Source organism: Mixophyes fleayi, chromosome 5 (assembly GCF_038048845.1).
Source record: "Mixophyes fleayi isolate aMixFle1 chromosome 5, aMixFle1.hap1, whole genome shotgun sequence".
Classification (NCBI taxonomy): Eukaryota; Metazoa; Chordata; class Amphibia; order Anura; family Limnodynastidae; genus Mixophyes; species Mixophyes fleayi.
Genome location: NC_134406.1, coordinates 70,770,186 through 70,792,287, shown reverse-complemented (window position 1 = coordinate 70,792,287; position 22,102 = coordinate 70,770,186).

Genomic DNA, 22,102 nt, shown 5'->3' with positions numbered 1-22,102 from the left:
AATCTGTGAGAGGGAGGGAGAGACTATGTGCAAGAGTACATTATGGAAAGAGACAGGCTCACACTTAGGGGGTGTCTCGAGTTGCCCGGAAATGTCCCCTTCATCCAGGACTCATGGAAAGACTTGTACCTTCCTTGGGACTAGACACTTTAGTGCTGTGGATCTACAGATCCATTCTGCCCCTCCAGTCTAAAGTATGCATCCTGCTCCCCTGTTTCATGGGTTGGGTAGCATGTCACAGTGCCATGTGCAAGAAATAGGAGAGGCAGTAAACTATAGATTCAAATGGAGGAAGGTGAGTGTATGGGAGGGCTTTTACTGTAACAAAGGTGGAGGCTGGATATTAATTCAATGGTGAGGGTGAGTGATAATTATTTAATAATGGGTGGGAAATATTCATTTATTGGAGGCTAAGTCCTCCCTGCCTTAAATACAAAGAGTGGCCAAACAGAGAGTGCCATGTATAGAAACAATCAGCCTCCTGGGGCCGATTCATTAATTAACAGGTACATGCCTGGCTGTCAGATTACCCGGGCCGCGGCGGTGAAGGACAAAGCTCCACGGTTGTTGCCCTTGTAACAGCCGGGACGTGGAACCTGGAAGTGACATCCCGGCTGTCAGAGCAACAGGTATATCTTTTACTTCTGTGCGTATGCACGAATTCGATGCGTTTTTAAAAGAAACGCCCAATACGTTCAATTTACGTGTCTTAATGATTCAGCCCCCAATGTTTAATTTTTCAATTTATGCAACCCAGTATATTGATTTCTATATGCAACTTCTGATCCAAAATGCTTCAATTTCTCATCATTTAAAAGTGTGTAACAAATCAACATGCAAAGACTTCTATAGTCAGAATGACCATGGTCATGTTTATTCATAAATCAGGCATGCACCTGTGAAATACACAATTGAATTTATGAATAATAGAGTGGAAATGAAAGAAACCTCAGTGCAGAAGTTTATTAGTTTTACGCACCTGTGACATATATTTAACATGTAAGTTACAAAGCTATCCCCCTTTTCGCAGGATCACACTGATATTTATAGCTTGAAAAGTGAATAGAGAAAAAAACTTCAACATATGGTATGTACAGATTATATACGATATTACTGAGACAATTACATACTTCTTCGTAATTACACATCTCATCTAACAGGAATAGAAACTCAATCTTGAATATTGAGCCTATTGTATGTTTTCTACATAAACGATAATATAGTCACGTACAGAAATCCCTTTAACCCATAAAGGTCTACCAAATAAGACCTACTTCCGCATACACATCTTTTGAGATCTTTTGGGGCTCAACATCATTAATGTTAATGCTAATACTACAAATATTAGTAAGAAACGAGATGATAAACATGCCAATGTAACAGAATACTCTATGGAAGGTGGATACCTGGTGCTAACCTAGATTGGCGCAGGCAGAACAGAGGTGCAGAATCCAAATGGGAAGTCAAATGAACGAGCAGGAACACTGGTACACAAGCAGATGCAAGGCATGATCAGAGATTACAGAGAAGGGATTCAGGATACAAGACACAGAGGACTCAGACAAGTTCAAGTATGATACTTGCTGCTCTGACACTGCTACAGTGTCAGAGCGCTCCTTAAATAGGCAGAGGTTTGAATTAGCCAGCCCTGCAGTGGTCATGTGACAGCCAACATGCAGAAGTGCAGGTTCCACACTGACTGCCGCGATCAAAACAATGCTGGAGTGGGGATCAGGTAAGAATTCATAACAGCCAAGCAAAGACATTGGAAAACAACTGCAGATACTGATCTGAGGTGGCATGTGGGGCTTGTATAGGGCAGGTGGGGAGATCTGAGGAACATGTAAAGGACATGTGTGGAAGTCTGAGGGTTATGTAAGGGGCATGTGGGGCAGTCTTATGGCATGTGAGGAGGTCTGAGTGGCATGTATATGACGTGGGGAGGTCTGGGTAGCATATTGTTGCTGTGGATATCATGAATCCACGCTACAGCCCTGTGTCCCCTGGACCCAGTGGGTGGGGTAGTCAATGAGAGGGTTGGCCTGCCAGTTTCATTTGTACTGGGCTCCGCAATTTCTGATGCCAGCCCTGCATATGAGTGTAAATGGGAGCGCATCACACTGTTTCGGCACAACTTTTAGCAAAACTGTTTTTCAAGTTACCTTTCAGTCTCTCTACCCGAGTTGAAGCCTCTGAATAGTAAGAACAATGTAATTTCTGTTTTATCCCTAATGTCTTACAAATTTTTTGTTACCTGGCTGGGCATCTGACACATGCGACTACTTATGACTGAAGACACAGAAAAGGGGAGGGAAGGGGCATTCTAATGTAGGCTGAATAAAGTAAGGGCATGTTCACGCAAATGTGGATGAAAGACACCAACACTAATAACATATACACGCCTGTTAGGAGTCGTATCTTTTGTTAGAGGGCAGAGACATGATGATGATGATCGACACCATTACCTACTCACTTCTGATTGGATGACTGCGGAATTACTACAGTCTACTAAACTGAAAAAACAATACAGTTCCTGAGTTCTTATTTTTCCCCAATATTACTACCTTTAGTCAATATCACAATGAAAGAATGGATTTGCTGAAGGAAAAAAGTGCTTTAACAGGATACAGTCAAGAATCAAAACATTTTCTAGTTAAAAGCCTGGAGAACCCTCCCTAAATCTCACTCGCTATGGACACACATATGCCTCAACTCCAGGGACTGAAAGATGTGGCTTTATTATATACTAATTTTAACAAATATTCTTATTCTTTCCAATTAGACTCATTCAGTCAATGGACACATGCTTAGTAGAAGATCGGCAACCTGAAACCTCTACGCACCCTGCAATGCATGTAGACATAGCACTACACATGCGTCAGTTGCCTCAGGAAGAACTTCTAATTTAAAACACATTGCAGGGCGAATATAGGTTTTAGGATATCTGTCTTCTTCCTGGTTCACTCCTGCTGTAAATCCTAATGTGTGTCTCAACAGAAATTGGAAATGCGTGATGATTTTATTTTAATCTAAAAATAAACTGTTACCACTTAATCTATTGCTGGCTATTGTGATTTTCTTCATCTATCATACATTCTGCATTATTCTCCTTGAAAACAGATTTTTTTGAGAGTTGTGCTAATCTATTTTCTCTTTCCCTGTGGAAACTGGGACATACGCAACTAAATGTAGCAATGTTCAATGCATCTACTTACGCAAAGGACACTTACTACAGCTTACGATTTCTGTGAGGGAGTGGGGTGGAAAGTGCCGTGCGCTCCTGTAGTCAATGTACAGTAAGAGTGGGTGTACAATAAGAGTGTGCCAAACTGGAGCGCATGCAGCCACGTCCAAATCAAGCTTTAGGCATCTCAAAGTTACTTGTTTTTCTGCTATATCTTTTGCTCCAGCTACAGCACTAGTCTAAGTCCTGATTACTAGTGATCATAGTCACGTATGCATAAGAGATGCTCAGACTGGGATCCCCGAGAACCGAACACACCTGAACTTAGTAGATCCGAGTACCGAGCAGTCTCGGCTCGGTACTAACACGACCTTTCTGATAGTGTGCCATAAAGAAGGCCCCTTTCAGCATTTCTGCAGATGTGTGCATGAAGAGCCCAAGTGTAGCTGGTGATACACAAATTGAGGATGCCACTTTGGAATTGCAACAGGATGAGGGGGATATTTGTGTAGCTGACGAGGGCGCTAATGAGGATGTTGATGAGGATGATGCTGTTTGTGTAAGTCCTGCACCAGTGGAAGCAGTTCTTGCACATGATAAGAAGAAGGCCATTGTCATGCCTGGGCATAAGACCAAAACATCCACCTCTTATGTGTGGAATTATTTTTGCCCAAATCCTGACAACAGTTGTCTAGCCGTTTGTAGCATATGTAAAGCCACAGTCAGTTGACGTAGGGACCTTAACCATCTAGGAACCTCATCCATGTTACGCCATTGGAAGAGAGTTCATGTTAAGCTGTTGGGAAAACTGGAAAATTATGCTAAAAAAATAACAACAAGCAGTCCATCATCAGCTAGGTCCCTTCTGTCAGCTAGATCCCGACAACTGCAATCTACACCCACAACACCGTCCTCATCAATATCCTCAGTAGAGATCGGAGTTAGTCCAACATCCAAGTTGCTAAGGCTATATGACACCTCTACTATCCTGGATTCCTGAGAAGAATTCTTGAGCATTAGTCCCACTGCTGCTGCTGCTGCTGCTGCTCGGGGTGGATCTTCATTCCAGATGCAGACCCAGAAGAAGACTACTAGTAGTTTACAACAATTGACTGTTAAGCAATCCTTTGCAAGAGGAAGTAAGTATGAAAACTATCACCCAGTCGCAAAGCGGATCTCAGACGCCATGGCGACTATGCTAGTGTTAGATCTGCGTCCAATATTCACTATTAATGCAGCTGGATTTAGACAGTTACTTGAGGTCTTGTGTCCCGGTTACCAAATTCCATGACAACACTATTGTACTAGAAAAACTATTCCTCACCTCTACCAGAAGGTTCGTAAAAATTTAATTATTGGGCTACAAAATGCCATTCTACCCACTGTACACTTAACCACAGATATGTGGACAAGAGGAACTGGGCAAACTAAAGATTATATGACTGTGACAGCTCACTGGGTTGGTGATTCACCTTCACCAGCAGGAACAGCAGCAGCATGTACCCAAGTGCGTCATATTTGTCAGAGGCAGGCTACTCTGTGTATCACCGGCTTCACTAGGAGGCATACAGCTGACAATCTGGTACAAAAACTAAGGGATGTCATTGCAACATGGCTTATCCTGCTTGGATTTTCCTTAGGATATGTAATTTCTGATAACACCACCAATATTGTGACAGCATTACAGTTGGGCGAATTTCATCACATTCCCTGTTTTGCTTACACAATAAACTTGGCGGTGCAGAGCTTTTTAAAAAATAACAGGGACGTGCAGAAGATGCTGTCTGTGGCCCGTAAAATATGTGGAAATTTCTGGCATTCGGCAACAACATGTAGGAAATTGCAGCATCTACAAGAGCAATTTAATTTGCCCTGCCACCAACTGAAGCAAGAGGTGGTGACAAGGTGGAATTCCACCCTGTATATGCTACTGCGGATGGAGGAACAGCGAAAAGCCACCCATGCTGACTCCACAAGCCATGACATTGGGAGAGGAAGGGGGGATGTATTTTACTCATGCACAGTGGAGAATACTTTCCGTGTTGTGCAAGGTGCTGAAACCATTTAAAGTAGCCACCTGTGAAGTGAGTTCAGACACTGCTAGCTTCAGTCAAGTGATTCGCTTAATTAGACTTTTGGAAATGCAGCTTTAGAAACTGAAGAAGGTGATTAAACAAAGCAATTAAGCTAAGTATGTCGGACTTGTAGATCAAGTACTTTATTTGGTTCGCCAGAATCCAAGAATCATCAAAATCTTGAAATCGGATTACTACATTTTGGCGACTGTACTTGATCCTAGGTTTAAGATCTATGTCTTCTCTTTTCTTCCAACTGACCCAGATCTGAAGAGATTCAAGGAGCTCCTGGTGAGCAAGATGACAGCTCAAGTGTTACGTGACAGGATGGTATCTCCTCCTTCAGTTTCTCAGTCAACTACTGCTAGGAAAAAAATGTTGCTTTCCCAAGAGACCCAGGGATGATGTAGATGACTCAGCACAACATTTTGACATCTGGTCTGGTCTAAAAGAATTGACCAAAAAATGTGACACTTCTGACGTAATTCGACCTGATCCTACTGTCGACATCCAAAGGATGGTGGATGATTATTTTCACGACAGCATAGAAATAGACACATCAGACAGTCCCTTTATATACTGGGAGAAAAAAAAAAGGAATTTGGAGACCCATGTACCAACTCACTTTGCACTGCCTAAGCTGCCCACCCTCCAGTGTATACTTGGAAAGAGTTTTCGGCACAGCCGGGAACCTTGTCAGTGATCGGTGTAGGAGGTTACTTCCTCAAAATGTGGAAAAGATGATGTTCATAAAAATGAACTACAATTTCCAGGAGGAAATCCTTTCCCGCCAATTACATCAAAATACTGAGCCTTCTGTAATGGTGGATTCCAGTGGTGATGAATTAATAATGTGTGAGGATGATGTACAAACTGATGAGGGTGAGGATGAGGCTGGGGATGATTACAACAACATTCTGCCATAGTAGAGTTCATTAACAGCACTGTTACCTTAAGTGCCTTAAGCCCATTGTTAGCTTGTTTTGTGGGGGCCCAAACAAACCAAGCACATCAGCCTCTAAAGTGGCACTCCTTGTCGCTGAAGTGCTTGGTTTGTTAAAGTGTGCATGTCCTTTTTAAAATCCAACATATTCTCAAGGACAATTCCATCTTACACCACTTTTCCTTTCAGCTACCGCTGTGTGCCAATGTTACTTACATGTGCTATATACTGTTGTGTGCTTTGCAAAAATCTTAGACACCCATTGATGATGCAGATGACTCAGCACAGCATTTTGACATCTAGTATTGTCTACAGTAAAAGAATTGACCAGAATTAGTGACACCTCTGCTGTAACGCCACCTGATCCTACTATCAACTATCAACATCCAAAGAATGGTGGAGGATTATTTTTAAGTTTTTTGAACGTTATAAAGACAACAGTTTTATTAACAAAGAACAAAGTTGCTTGCAGAAGTAATGTAAGCATGGATGTCTAAATAGACGTGCATATGTATTACCTTCCACTGTGCTGCTGTTTCATCAGTATTGCACAAAGTGTTTGTAATCTGCACTTTATGTCAAAGGTTCCTAATGATATTATAATTTTTTGGGAATTGGGGCTGATTTGAAGCTCAGTGATGAACTTGCTTTTTGCTGTGAATTACAATGGCTCTTTTTAGCGCATTATCTGGCACCCTGGATTGGTCTTGGTCTGATAAAAGCATGCATCCGGGGGAGGGGGGTGGTCAGCGCTCGTCGCCATGTATTAGCTGTAGAAATACCACAGTTTTCCAAGAAACGGGTGGAGCGATCAAATGAACCATAACGGATTTCATGATCCAAGGACAATTCCATCTTGCACCACTTTTCTTTTCTGCCACTGTTGTGTGGTAATGTTTCCTAGATGTCACAGGAACTGCCATGTGTTTGAGTCATTGCCCTGTCGCTTAGCATCCAGCCTGGTTGCTGCAGTCTTTGTTTGAAAGTGTATGAAAATAATATTGTGACCTGTGAGATGGTCAAAATTGACTGCAAATGGCTTGAAATTAGTGTTAATGAGGTTAATAATAATGTAGGGGGGGATGCAAAATGATGTGATTTTAGAAAAAAAAATAGAGATTTTAGAAAAAAATAGAGATTCAAAACCAAAACCAAGACACGCAAGGGCGGTTTTGCCAAAAACAAAACACGAAGTTAATCCAGATCCAAAACCAAAACCAGGACACAGGGGACAGTGAACATCTCGCATGCCATAACATGTGTTTGCAATCAGGAGCAACTGTAAGAAATTAATTTTATGTTCAGTAGAGATTATTATCACCCTAATAAATGTATTTCATGGAAATAAAATATATAGAAACAATATTTTTTTTTTTAACTGTCTTGTCATAAATGATTATATTAGCAGATAACTTTAATTCAATAGCTTTTTTTCTTTTCCTTTTTTTTTTCTTTTGCGAATGTGCAGTCCACATAGAGATTGGACATATGCTGCAGTGCCTTGTGTAGTAAAGCAAAGAAGACCTACACCCAAATTCATCAGCGCACGTATCTTCAGATCCCCTCCATGTGTTTTTCACGTGTGATTTTAAACAAACGCATGTTGCGCTCAAAATGCATGCCTTGATGAATCAGGCCCATAGTCTTCGAAGCATAGCCAAGGAGGTAATCTAGTAGAAAAATTATTTGTAAGCTGATGCTGAGACATGTTGTTATGTCTTTTTAAAGTGATGATAACATTTATTGCACATTACAATTTGCTAACATGGGTGCTGATCTTCCTTGATATTGCTAACATGCTTTCTATTTCTTGGTACTATTAGGTTAAACACATGAGTAAAACAAAGGATTGTGGAATTTGCGCTGACTGCAAGGTTGCAACAGTTTTTGAGCCTTTACTAGATGTCATGTTTTCAATCTTCAGCTGCCTACAAGACGACCAGGGCCTGATTCAATAAACAACGTAAATGCCAATACGTGCCGTATTTTGCGTAAAATAGCTCTGTGCATGCCCAGAACCGCACCATAAGCCAGAGAACGCAGCAACTTTTAATTCATGTCGAGCACAATTACCCTAACTACAGCCTACGATTTCATGGGCAGAACAGGGAGGGGACTGGGCGTATGCACGTAATTAATGTACAGTAAGGTGTGCCAAGAACAAGCAAACGCAGCAACGTCTAATTCAAGCTTTGAGTATTTCAAATGTACATATTTTTCTGTCGTATCATTTGCACCAGCTACATGGCAGGTGTAAGTGTCGATTGAGAGTGATGACGGTCACGTATGCATGCTAGAACATGTGTTTGCATTCAGAAACAACTGTAAAAATGCATTTTATGTATAATAAATGTAGTTTATGAAGAAAAAAATAAAACTCTAAAAAAATATGTTTTGTCATTAATGCCTATATTACTAACAGGTGACATTAATATTTTGTTTTCTGTGTGTACTTTTGGGACTTTATATTCCACATATGTATTGGATGTACTGCAGTGTATTGTCTGTTAGAACAGAACGTACCTAGACTTGTAGTCAACAATGGACATATAACTTTTACCAGAACTGTAGCTAAGAATTCTAGCGCCTGGGGCGAGAAAGACAAATGCCGCCCCCCTAGCCCTCAATTTTAACCAAATTAACCTAAAATATTCCGAAATTGTGCCCCCCTTCAGCGTTGCTCCCTGGGCGGTCGCCCCTGTCGCACAGCCCTAGTTACGGCTCTGACTTTTACTTCCGTGCGCATGCCCGATTTCCGTGCATTTTTAAAAAAAAATGCATATTACGTTCATTTTGTGTGCCTTATTGAATCAGTGCCCCAATGTTTAAGTTTGCAATTTATGTAACCCAGGATTTTGTTTTCTATATGCAACTTATGATCCAAACTGAGCGAAGATAAGTTGCCATGGAAATGCTTCAATTTCCCCACATTTAAAAGTATGTCAAGAATCAACATGCAAAGGCTTCTATAGCAAGAACGACCTAGGTCATGTTTATTTAGAAATCAGGCACACATCTGTGAGAGCATATATTTAAAGTTATTTTAAAAATACAAAACTCTCCCCCTCATCACAGGATTACACTGTTATCTATAGCTTGAAAAATGAAAAGAAAAAAAGTTTAACATATCGTATGTGCACATTATATAAGATATCACTGAGAAAAAATGATTTGTACACATTACATTCTTCTTCGTAATGATATGTCTCATATAACAGGAGTAGAAATGAAACCAGCTTGAATATTGAGCTTATTGTATGTTTTCTACAAAAAAACCATAATAAAGTCACATACAGAAATTCCTTTAACCCATAAAGGTCTAGCAATTGAGGCCAAATTCCGCATACACATCTTTTGAAATTTTTGGGGGTTTAACATCATTAATTTCAATACTAATATTACAAATATGAGCAAGAAACAAGATCAATAAGCCAATAAAAGACAGGGGAAAACAAACGCAAACAAATATCAAGTTACTATAAAATATTTGCCGAGGGCTCCTACCAATACTTATGAATCACCTTGATGCAATTTGTCTACTTACTTTCTAATGTGTTTAGCACGATCAAATATCTCTTGTGAGTCATCAGGAAAATAGACATATCATTCCTTTCTAATTAGTGCACATGTTCCCCCTTTACTAGCTAGCATAAAGTGTAATGTAATTCTGTTCTGTAGTGCCACAATTCTAGTAGCAGATAATTACGGAGACAGCTGATACATTTTATATTATATATATTCTAAGCTAGTTTACTTTATCTCAAGTAGAGGATATTACAAACTGCATGTTTCTGCAGGCTTCCATGTCTTCTTCAGATGAAGAATGATTAACATAATGGTGCCATGTGAATAGTTTTATAGTCAACTTAATTAACAATTATTTAATCCCTGCATAGTGGATTAGTTGGCAACATATTGTATATGTGCATATCACAGAAATTGCATTTGTAAATCTAGCAAGCAATATATACAGGGTAGAAGTGAACTAGTAAAGGGCAGTATGTTATACCTGCCCATCTCATCAAATGGTCTACAGACAGAATGGAAGCTACAAACTTAGCTGTTCTCACATGGGATAATATTGCACCTATCAGAGCAGATAAAAGTCTAACATTTGTTGCAAGGCAGGGATCTGTAGGGTGGAAAAGCATATAATGTTAACTTCAAACTATCAAATGAATTCCTTCATTCAATGCCGTTACTCATACCATCACTTTTAAATTTATACTTTGACCACAGAATATATATTTCTTTGATCACTGGTTATTGGGCGGTACTACATCAAGGGGGAATATCTTGCAATTTTACATATGTTGATATTTTCAAATAACAAACATTAAATACTCCAGTGATAAATCAACCTATGGTTTCATACTCATGAAAATTCTATTTAACTGGATTAAAAACGATATTGCTTGATTCATATTACACCTATTTTCTCATGTGTCTTGTTCTGCATATACATACTTTAAAAATTGAAGACCAATATTAACATCTACTTAAACCGTGTTGTCAAGTGTACACAACCATATATACATATATGTAGAACCTTCAGTAACTTGTGGCTGGTACAGTTGGTTATAGTAAGAGCAGCATGAGGTAAGGGGTATTCAGACCATTATAATTCAAGTTAGATGTACGTAAAATACCATATACTCAAGCGCTACAATTACTATATGTAGATTATGGCTACATGGATTTAGGTTTGTTATTGACAAGGTGTAAATGTCATTAAGTGTCTCTGAAAGTCATAAGGGTGCTTTTGTGTCCAGTGAAATGGTCTTGCTCCTTACAGAAGAATATCCCAGGCTGTGTGCTTGAAGTGTCCTTCCAGAATGATAAGTTATGTATCCTTGTAGTATATATGTAGAAAACGAAACACAGAAGAAAAGTGCATTGTGATCGAGCAGATAAATAGGATATTATTAATAATATGTAACACCCCTTCTGTATTATGCGTTGTGACGTTATATATATTTAGAATGATGCAGATGCTTCTCACCTCGGCACTTGGTTTTCAGTGCCTCCACCTGAATCGCTGCTTTCTCTTCTGGGGGGTGTTCTAAAGATACACCAGGGGGAGATTCAGGATTCAGGAAACCCTCTGCCCAGTATTTACAGTCTGTGACAAACTGTGTGCTACAAAAGCCAGCAAGGCACATTTATTGAAATGGAACCACTAAATGTAGCTTTGTGATTTTATAGAGAAATATACTTTAGTATAATTTGAAATAATAGTGTGAACAATAGAATACAGTAATAAGACAGTGTGGATGAAAGTGGAGCACCACTTCTTACTATGAACAACAGGTTAACACAATAACTCACAATAAATCAATAATATTGACAGCATACAACATAAACATTAGTTGTCACAACCTTATACACTGGAAAAATATATCAGATGCTAACCTTACTGGCTCCTAATACTGGGAATATCTCAAGGGTTGAATGTATATATTTTTACTTATTGCTCTACAATATGCTGCCAAACACACACATCGACAGCATTAAAACACACCACACAAATGGAGCAGTGTACTGCAATTTGGGGCTTTTCTGTATGGATACCAGCATGGCATGGAAGCAACATATGTCCAGTTTGCAGCTTTTAGAGGTCTTTAAATCACTTGCAGTAAGGTATAGTAGTCACAGTATGCAAACCCTCCTGTAGCAAAGACTGGAAAATCCTCAGCTTGTATCCTTTCTTATTTGTATGCTGGGACTTGTAGTTCCACAACTTTATTTTAACACCAAAGGGATCACCTTGTGGTATAAGCTCAAATGCTGATTAAACAAACATTTGGTGCTCGTTTACCTGCCCACTCTGCTCAGATATCTCTCAAGACTGTCTGTTCTCTCTGCTCAGACCACCAATCTAGTGCCCTTCTGCCTAGTGTCACCTATCTCGACTTGTCACACAGCTCAGTCCCTTACAGGGTGCTCTTCTCTCTCACTCCTCCCCTGCTCTCTGGTTTCTCAGTCTTGTTAGGCCCTGCCCCCTTTTCACAGTAGCCTTGTGGGAGATGTAGTTTCTCTTCCTGGACTGGTTCATCACAATATCCATCGCCTTTCTTACTGATGCAATTGTGATAAGTAGCCCCTGGGTGCTCAAGTCCAACTAAAGCATCCCCAGGGGATACAAATAAAAAATTCCACTCACGTTTGGATGTCCTTGAAATGGCTGTTATCGAGATCTTATTGTGTTCTCCTGTGCTGGAAAGTTTATGTCTATCAATTTGGCGGGGATGAGATGCACCCCATATGGTGTGTACGGGGGAAAAATAGGAAGAGAAATGCAGAAATGGTGTGAGTATGTCCTGCTTTGTGTCATTCACTCAAAAACACCAATATGTGCACTCACAATAATCAGGAATGATGTCATCTTGGGTAAGTAAATGGACTGGTAAATGACTATATCCATCTCTTTACTTACTGATGCAATTGTGATTAGTAGCCCCTGGGTGCTCAAGTCCTACTGCAGCGTCCCCAGTGGTTACACACTCCCCATGTGGGGAAAGTCCACAATAAACAAATGATGAGGCTTATCCCACAACCTGCAAATTTAAAGGGGTTAAGACATCCTGTCTATACACACTTTCACACTCATACACAACAGGTCCTGGCATAACAGACATGGGAGTCAGGTATGGCCACTGATACACCCAGCAAGGATGAATCACCTTAGGAATCACAGTCATATGACCTAGACTAAATAGCAAACATTCAACGCTCAAAATAACACAGACCTTACTTGTGCTGGTAACTGTATGTGTCCCTAATAATAGTTCGGATCTATAATTGGGATGATACAACTGAGTCAAGATAATGTGGCTGGCTGACATTAAGATAAAATAGATTTAATTAACAAGTGGCATAATATTAACAAGAATAATGAACACAGTATGAAAATCATATATGTTAAAGCAAAACAGTGTCCATGGGTTCCAAGGTCAAGGAAGTGATCAGCCCATAAGTCCAAATACTAAGGCTAAGAAGGTTCCATAATTGTGGCCACGCTTAAAAGGTAATCAAATAATGAGATAGGACAGAGTCCCAATACTTGTGATGATGTCCAGTGGATTAGTCCTGATACTCGTATTAGAGCTGACATCAGTTGGTGGTGGAGGAGGAGTGTCCGTTGTTCATGAAGTGGTGCGAGCTCTTACTGTTAGGGGAGTAGCTGCATGCGTTCCAGCGTAGAGCGCAAGTGCCTATACCCGAAAATTAGTGTGCTTGGCTAACCGACTTTGCCACAAGCACGTGACTTCTTCAAGGCTTGTGACCTAGACTACCATAAGTCAACATCATTTGGGCTCTAGGGTTCCTTTTGGGGCAACCCGGAACTGGTGGGTTTCCTTCGTTTTTCGTGCAATTGTAGGCGTGCATCAAATGGCTAATGTGCCTACTCCAATGTGCCATTTTTTTAGTGTCCAAAGAGCCCATCATGTCGAGAAGTGTCCGATTGAATCTCTCCGGCTGCGAATTTTTATCCCACAAACGTCACGCAGTTCTTTTATTAGCCTGCTCTCGAAATCCCGACTCTGATCCGAATGAATGCGGACAGGCACTCTGGTCTTTTGTTTGGTAGGCTTGAGCATAACGGGTGTAATGATCTGTCACCACTAGATCTGTCACCATTTGTTGCTTTCATCCGGTTCCACTGACAGAAAGTCAATACAGACTAATTCTAAGGGCCCATTGCTGGATATATTCTTTAAGGGGGCAGCCTTCTCTGGGAGGGATTTCCAGAGTATGCATGTGCCACAAGATTTACAATAACTTTCCATGTCTTTCTCCATTTATGCCAGTAGAATCTATCTGAAATTAAACTCATGGTCTTCTCTATTCCCAGGTGGCCTAGGTTATCATGCAAAGCATGGAGAAACAAAGGACTGTGGATCTTTGGCAATACTAGCTGTTTCCTCTCTCTGCCATCTTTGCAGCTGGTTTCTCTATTCAGAGCCCCTGCTTCACCACCAAGGACTCTCTTTGTCTGTTTAGCAAAATAGCTTCCTCCATTTTCAAACGCCCCTGATGGAATCTTTGTCTGTGTTTAGCAGACCACCTAACTGCTTCTATAGATGAATCATTCCGCTGATCTTCTTTGACTTGGCTCGGACTCAGCTTCTGAAGATCACTGAGCTCCTTTTGACTCAGCCAGCAATACTGCCTTGGTAGCACATCTATCGTAAGCATTCTTTGACTAGAGGCACAACCACACGCCCCTCGAGACACATCCCCTTCACCTCTGGAGCTGGCAACTCTATCCATTCTTCTTCCTGAGATTCCACAAACTTGAATCTTGACAAAGCGTCGACATCTACATTCCTTTTCCCAGGTCTGTACTTTATGGTGAAATTGTAAATGGCCAGCACCTCCAACCATCTGTGCCCAGTTGCATCTTTGTTGTGGTCTGCACATATATGAGAGGATTGTTGTTTGTGTGCACTTCGAAAGGTACTCCATACAAGTAGTCGTGAAGTTTGTCAACAATTGCCCACTTGAGGGCCAGGATGTCACTCACCAGACTGTGAGTGCTTCTTCCCGTGTGTTTAGGAACCGTGGCCGTCCACCATCCTGAGGGTCTGCGCATGCGCAGCCCTTTCAAACCTTCAGTACCTGTTCCTTTTAGTTAATTGGCTGATCGTGACACACTCCCTATTTAAAGCACCTGAGTTCCATACCACGTTGCCTGATCTTGGAGTCTCATTCCCCATGAGCCTCTGAAGGTGTTCCTGTGTTTCCTCGTGTATTCAGCTCAGCTGATTCCTGTGGTTTCCAGACCACTTCAACTCTCCTGTGGTTTCCAGACCACTTCAACTCTCCTGTGTTTCATCGTGACTGTATTAGCTGATTCCTATCCGCTGCCTCCGTGCACTACAGTCTTCAGCTCACTTCAACTCTCCCGTGTTTCATCGAGACTGCACCAGCTGATTCCTATCTGCTGCCCTCCGTGCTCAACAGTTCCAGCTCAGCTCTACTCTCCCGTGTTTCATCGTGACTGCACCTGCTGATTTCTATCCGCTACCTCCGTGTACCTGCAGAGTCCCGCTTGCTGCTACCCCTCAGTTCTACTCGTGTCTGCAGCAGCTGATCCGCTCTCCGTGCTTCTACAGTGTTCCTGCCGGTGTCAACTCGCCAGTCTGCATCGGATCTACGCCTCGCTGCTTTCATCTCGTCTAGACCATCTCTATTCTTCAGGGTTCTCCAGGAGTCCAGTTCTACATTCTACTGCTTCCTGAGTATTTGTTTCTATCCCTGCTGGTCTACCTACCTGTGCGCTGCACCTACTTGATTACCGCTTCCACCCTCCTGGGACTTCGCATCCTGCCGGCCTCCAGCCGTTCAGGTATCTCTGCACTCTTGTCTGACAGCCTGCTCCTGAACCACGGTATGCATACTTCTCATTGACTGTGCTGGTGTATTGCATATCTTGCTGGACTGAGTTGTTCTCCTCTGGAGTTTACTATCCGCTGAGACTATTGCCATCATTGACTGTGTTATCTTTTGCCCGGATAGTTCCTGTGACTTTGTATTATTGTGCAGTGCTGTTCAGTCATTACTATATTGTGCATATCATCGTGGGATCAAGTTCAGTGTGCCCGTGTATACTCTGTATTGCATTCTCTCCCCGTGCTCCTCCTCACATATATATTCAGTGGTACAACTTGCTAGAGGCAGACCACTGATCCCTGTTTCCTGAGTCACCTGTTCCAGTATCCCTACACTATAGCAGTGGTACAACTTGCTAACGCAGACCACTGACTTCCCGGATACCCCCACCTGGATTCCATTCCTTCACCTAGACAGTGGTACAACTTGCTAAACGCAGACCGCTGACTCTCATCACTTCCTCATTGTTTCTGGACATTCCTCTTCACTATAGCAGTGGTACAACTTGCTACCGCAGACCACTGACTACCCTCACGTTTCCTTTGTCCATTCAGTTCCTCGTGTACTACTACCTATATATTACCAGTGCTGCTAGTCATAGACTTTCCACAAGCATCTCTATCATCTGCTGTCTCCTGTTCCGTGATCACCCCGCTACCAGAGTACCATATTACCATCTATACTGCTCTGGTAAGCCCATCACCTGGTGATCCCTGGGTAAAGACTCCTAGTGCCCGTGACACAGGAACTCCAACTTATGCACCGAGTAGTTCAGTTCACTGAGTGAGAGACCTCGACTGATGAATAGACTGGTCCTAACCTTCCTTCTTGCACTTGGTATAGCACTCCCCCAAGGTCCTCAAAGGAGGCACCTACATGCAGAATGTATGGCAACTCTGAATCGACATATGCCAGAACAGGCGCTTGAATCAGGAAGGTTTTCAATCCCTCAAAAGCTTGGTCACAAGCCTCATTCCACCTTTCCCCAAACACATGATTTAACCGGAACAATGGTTTCTCTTTCCGATGGGAACCTCTTGGAGCAGGGTAATGTCAAGTCAGATCTGTAAGAGGCTTGACAAGTTTACTGTAGTTTGGGACAAGCAACCTGTAATAGCCACAGAACCCCAAAAAAGACCCTAATTTCTTCAGTATTGTTGGTCGAGGCCATTCTTTCACTGCTTCTATCTTTGTTGAACCTGTAGAAATTCCTTCCCGATCCGCAACATATCCCACATACTTGACCTGGGTTTTACAGAAACTACACTTCTCAATGGCCAACTTCAACCTTTTCTTTATTAAGCGATCCAATACCTTGAGGAGTCTAATGTTGTGCTCATTCAATGTTTAGCCAAATACTATCAAATCATCCAAGTAGACCAGCACATCCCTGAAATTCATGAAAGCCACAACATCGTCCATGCATCTTTGGAAAGTGACTGGAGTCCCTTATAATCCTTTTGGCATTCTATTGAAAGAATCCAACCGGGCAGATGAAGGCAGTTTTCTCATCATCCTTTTGACTCATCAATATCTGATAGTAAGTACTGCGTAAGTCTAGAGCACAGAAAACCACTTGCTTCCCTGAAGACAATCAAGGGCTTTTTCTATCTTTGGGACAGTATACTGATCAGGAATAGTGCAATTGTTTAAGGTCCGGTAGTCCACGCACATCCGGATTTTCTTCTTTCTAGCCACAATAGGAGAAGCATAGTGGCTCTCAGATTTCTCATTCACATCATTCTCTAGCATCTCCCTTAAATGTTCCCAAGCATTGTCCAAATCAGCAAATGCTAGGTGTCTTGACCATTCTCGGAAAGGCCTGTCGTCCATTAGCCTGATGTGGTGCTCCGCCCCTGTCACTAGGCCCAAATTCCAGTCCCCCAAAGGGAAGGCAGCCTCTCTTTGTAGCATTTGCCTAACTAACCAGTGTCGGTCTTCTTGACTAGTATCACTCCCATCAAAGCACTGATCAAAATTTCCTGTTTGTAATGTGGTATCTTGCAGAGGAATCTTTCCCTCTTTCTTCTCATAAGCAGCAAGGCACATAGGGTGGCTTTTAAGTGTTTTGCCATAACTTGACCCTCCCACCTCTTGGCACCAGTTGGCCAGTATCTCAAACAAGTGGGAGTTAGTTCCAATAATCACTGGGACATCTCAGGGTTCTCCTTCAGTCTCAGGACAAACAAGTGCAACCACCTTAATCTCCTCTTTTATTCCAGCTATTTCTCGTGGAAACTTCAACGGTACAGTGATGTACCCTAGGTAAAGATAATTCTTTTCGCTCAGACCCCAGATGGTCAGTCCACACAACGGTTTGATGCGCAAGTCAGACAGGTTATCGCTGTACCACTTCTCGAACATGATGGACACCTGTGAATCACTATCTAGCAAGGCTATATAAGGTCTCCCAGCAATCCTTCGGCAAATGGCTCATCTTAGGTGAGAGTTCCCCACAGTGCTAATGTCAGCTTTCTTTAGAAGATCAGTGTGATGGTTCCTGGTCCTCCCTCTCAGTTTGGGGTGACCACCTTCTTCCCTTCCTCTGAGGACATTGTGTAGCAAAATGTCCAACTTCTCCACAAGTGAAACACTCGCTCTGCTTCGCTTTCAATACTTGTCAGGGGCGGATGTTCGGGAGTTTTCCGGCCAGTTTGAAAAGTGGAGATGTTGCCTATAGCAACCAATCACATTCTAGCTATCATTTTGTAGAATATTCTAAATAAATGATAGCTAGAATCTGATTGTTTTTTCAAAGGGGCAAAGAGAATGTGTGGAGGTTTGAGGACATGTAAAGGGCATGTGGGTGTTAGGAGACGTGGCGGCCACGGGCACTGCCGCGACTCATCTCTTACCCCGCTGAGCATCCCGGCCGTCTCCTTAGTGACCGGGACGTCACTTCCGCCAGCTGGTCCGACCATTACCAAGACAACGGCTGGACACCGATTCCCTGCATAGCGCGCCCCGGCAAACAGGACAAAGCGGGTGCAGGCGCTGAAATCTCCCCAGCCTGTGGGCTGATTAATGTGGCTTTGAATAATTAATCCAGGCATGTGTATTGTTACAGGGCTTAGCCCTGATTGGTTGCTCTATGTATTTAAGGCAGTGAGGACTGAGCCTCACTGCCAGTTATAACGTTTCTGACCCAGTCTTGCTAACCTGCTCCTGTTGGCTGTACCCTATCCTGTGGATACTCTGTTGGATTTTCTGTGTATGACACCTGCCTGGACTTTGGATTCTGCCTGTTTGCTCGTGACCCTGACCCTTTTGGCCTGTACCTTGGACTCTGCTACCTTGCCTGTGACCCCGACCTTTGGCGTGTTTATTGACTACCCTGCTTGCCTGTGACCCTTGACCTCGGCTACAGTTTGACTATCTGCTGCTTTCTACCCAGTCTCCTGGCCTGCCGCTGTTGTCTGCATTACCAACCCACACTACATCTGGAGCTAAGTCCTGGGGGCATCCGAATACCGGTGAGCGCAACTAGCTCTAAGGGAAAGGCAGCTGCTATAGGTGAAAACCTCCGCCATCTAGTTATGTGGGTTGGTGATCAGACCAGCAGCCTAACAGAGGGTAATTTCTGATGGCAGCTCTGTATATTAGCAACATTGTTTTTCAAGATACCATTCAGTTTCTCTACCTGAATTAAAGCCTCTGGATAGTAAGCACAATGTAATTTCTGTTTTATCCCTAATGCCTTACAAATTTTTGGTTACCTGGCCAGTAAACTAAGTTCCTTTCTCTAAGTTAATGATCAGATACCACATACCTTGGTACAAAATGTAAGTGCTACACCAGTTTGTGTATAGTAAATTGCAAGATATCACTCTGCACATGCTCACAAAGAGACTGCACACGCAGTTCTGCGTGCATCTGTCCAAATCATCTACTTATGACTGGAGAGACGGAATGGGGGAGGGAAGGTGCTGTCTAAATAAGCTGAGTAATGCGGCTGATACACACTAACACTTATGCACATATGCGCCTGTTAGGAACTGTATCTTTTGCACATGGATATTTGCAGGGCAGATATAAAAAAATACACAATAGTGATGATGATGATGATGATAACCAACACCATTACATACCCACTTCTGATTGGATGACTGCGGAATCACCTGTACAGGTGATACTACTTCCTTCATGGATCATGGCTGTATTACCTGATTGAGCGTCCGCTTCATAGTGGATGTTTGTGCAACCAGACAATGCATCTCTAGATGTACATAAATGCTATTTATTTATTTGAGACTAATTAGCACATATGTGTCTCCCTAGCAAAGTGAATGTCCCCAAACATTTATGTTTAGGAAATTATATTGCAATTACAGTATATTTGGCTATGCTAACGCAATTGTTTATGCTTAATGTGCAGCTTTGACACTTTTAAATTTAGTATTGTAAATGCTTTTTAATCCCCCTCCCACCTCACTCCATGAAGAAATTTGGTTATTTTTAAAAACAATATGGCAGGATTACTACCAGCAGTAATAATAGCTCCAATCTATCGAATGTATTTTTGAGATAACATACCTACTTATTTTGGTTTTAATGCTTTAATTAACATTACGCAAATGTTTTAAAATGTTTTAATAATGTCAGCATTATTTACAAGTACACTTTTGAATAATTTTCTGTCTCATTTTTCTGATATGTGGAACATTCTTGCAGATGTGACAATATACATTGGTCAAAGACATCATGTTACATTTTTGTACATTGGGATCCTTTCAGACCACAGTCACTGTGATGGCAGCAATGCAACACACTGTTTTTAGTCAGGTACTCATACAGGTACCGCAAGAATTCCTGTTATGTGTCAGCTAGTTTATTTCACTGCTATTGACGAGGAAGCCTTTTTGCCCCTTTGAAAAAACAATCAGATTCTAGCTATCATTTAGAATATTCTACAAAATGATAGCTAGAATGTGATTGGTTGCTATAGGCAACATTATTATTATTATTATTATTATCATTTGTTAGGCGCCACAAGGTTTCCGCAGCGCCGTACATAGTACAAACAGTAGACCATACAGGGTGAAACAATACAGAACAATAAACACAAAGTACCAATGCTTCAGAAACTCCGGGCAGACATATGGAGTAAAGACGGAGCAGAAGAACAGGTATGGAGACAGGAGGGGAGAGGGGCCCTGCTCATACGAGCTTACATCCTAAGGGACATCTCCACTTTTCAAACCGACCGGAAAACTCTCAGCTTGGTACATTTACCCCTAGGTGTGCCAATATTCCTCACTACCCCTGTCCCCATTACTTTTGAATAAAGGCCGATTTTGAAAATGTGCCTAGGGCGCCACGGACCCTAGCACCGGCCCTGCTCTGATTACATTATCATAGGCATAATCACTGATTACATCACATTGGGTGATAACACTGATTACATCGCAATGGGTGTTATTACAATGAGTGTCATCCATAGCAATATCACAATGGTTACATCACTAATGACATCAGAAGTGACATAATTTATAATATCTCCACGGCTAGCTTCTGTGACGATGTAACAATGGTGGCATCCCTAGTAATGTTACCATCTGTGACACAAATTGATTATATCACAAATGGTGATCTGAGTTGAAAGTCCACTGGAAAGCATCATTTATGACATCTTTATGGATAGCATCATCGATGACTTGACATCAAGAGCATCAGTGATTAAATTATTATTATTAGCCTTTATTTATATGGCGCCACAAGATGTCCACAGCACCGTACAGATTACAAACAATAAGACCGTATAAGTTATAACAGCACAGAACAATAAACAAGTAACAATATAGCTGCTAAAGCTCTGAACATCGCCAATAGTATCCAGATACAGGAAGGCTGGAAGGGGAGGGGGAGCAGGGTAAATTCGGCACAAGCTGTGAACCTGTGCCAAAAAATGTGAATGCAACTAACAGGTAAGGCGCTTCCGAAAGAGGTGCAAATGTGATACCCAGAAACTGTTGGGCACTAGGGCCCAGTGAAACGGGAATATCTCACAGCATGATACTGGAGATACTTTAAGACCCAGAAAAGTCCAGTCTGTGAGGGCTGCTGAAAACTTCTGTGTTTTTGTGTGACAGGATAAATGATCAGACTGTGGAGACAGTGATTGAAGGAAGCAGAGTAACAGAGAGAGGGCTGAGGAGTCTTGTGAAAAGAGAAAATAGAGGAAAACAGATATAAAATACGGCTCATGAACTGGAGTGACAGCAGCAGTGAACAATGGTGATGAGATACAGTGAGAAAGAAATCTGAGACAGACATTAAAAAGTGTGAGAAAGATAGCATTATAATGAGAAATTGATAAAGAGATAGAAAGAGATAACAGAAGAGGATTAGACAGTGAGATATATTTACCTGTTTGCAATTACTTTGACAGGAAAACAACAAATAGTTTCACATATTTATCGGAATATCAGCATTATTTATTCCTCCCAATTCACCCGATGTCACTTCAGAGACATCCTCCATCTTGTGGTTGGCATCCATATTGCC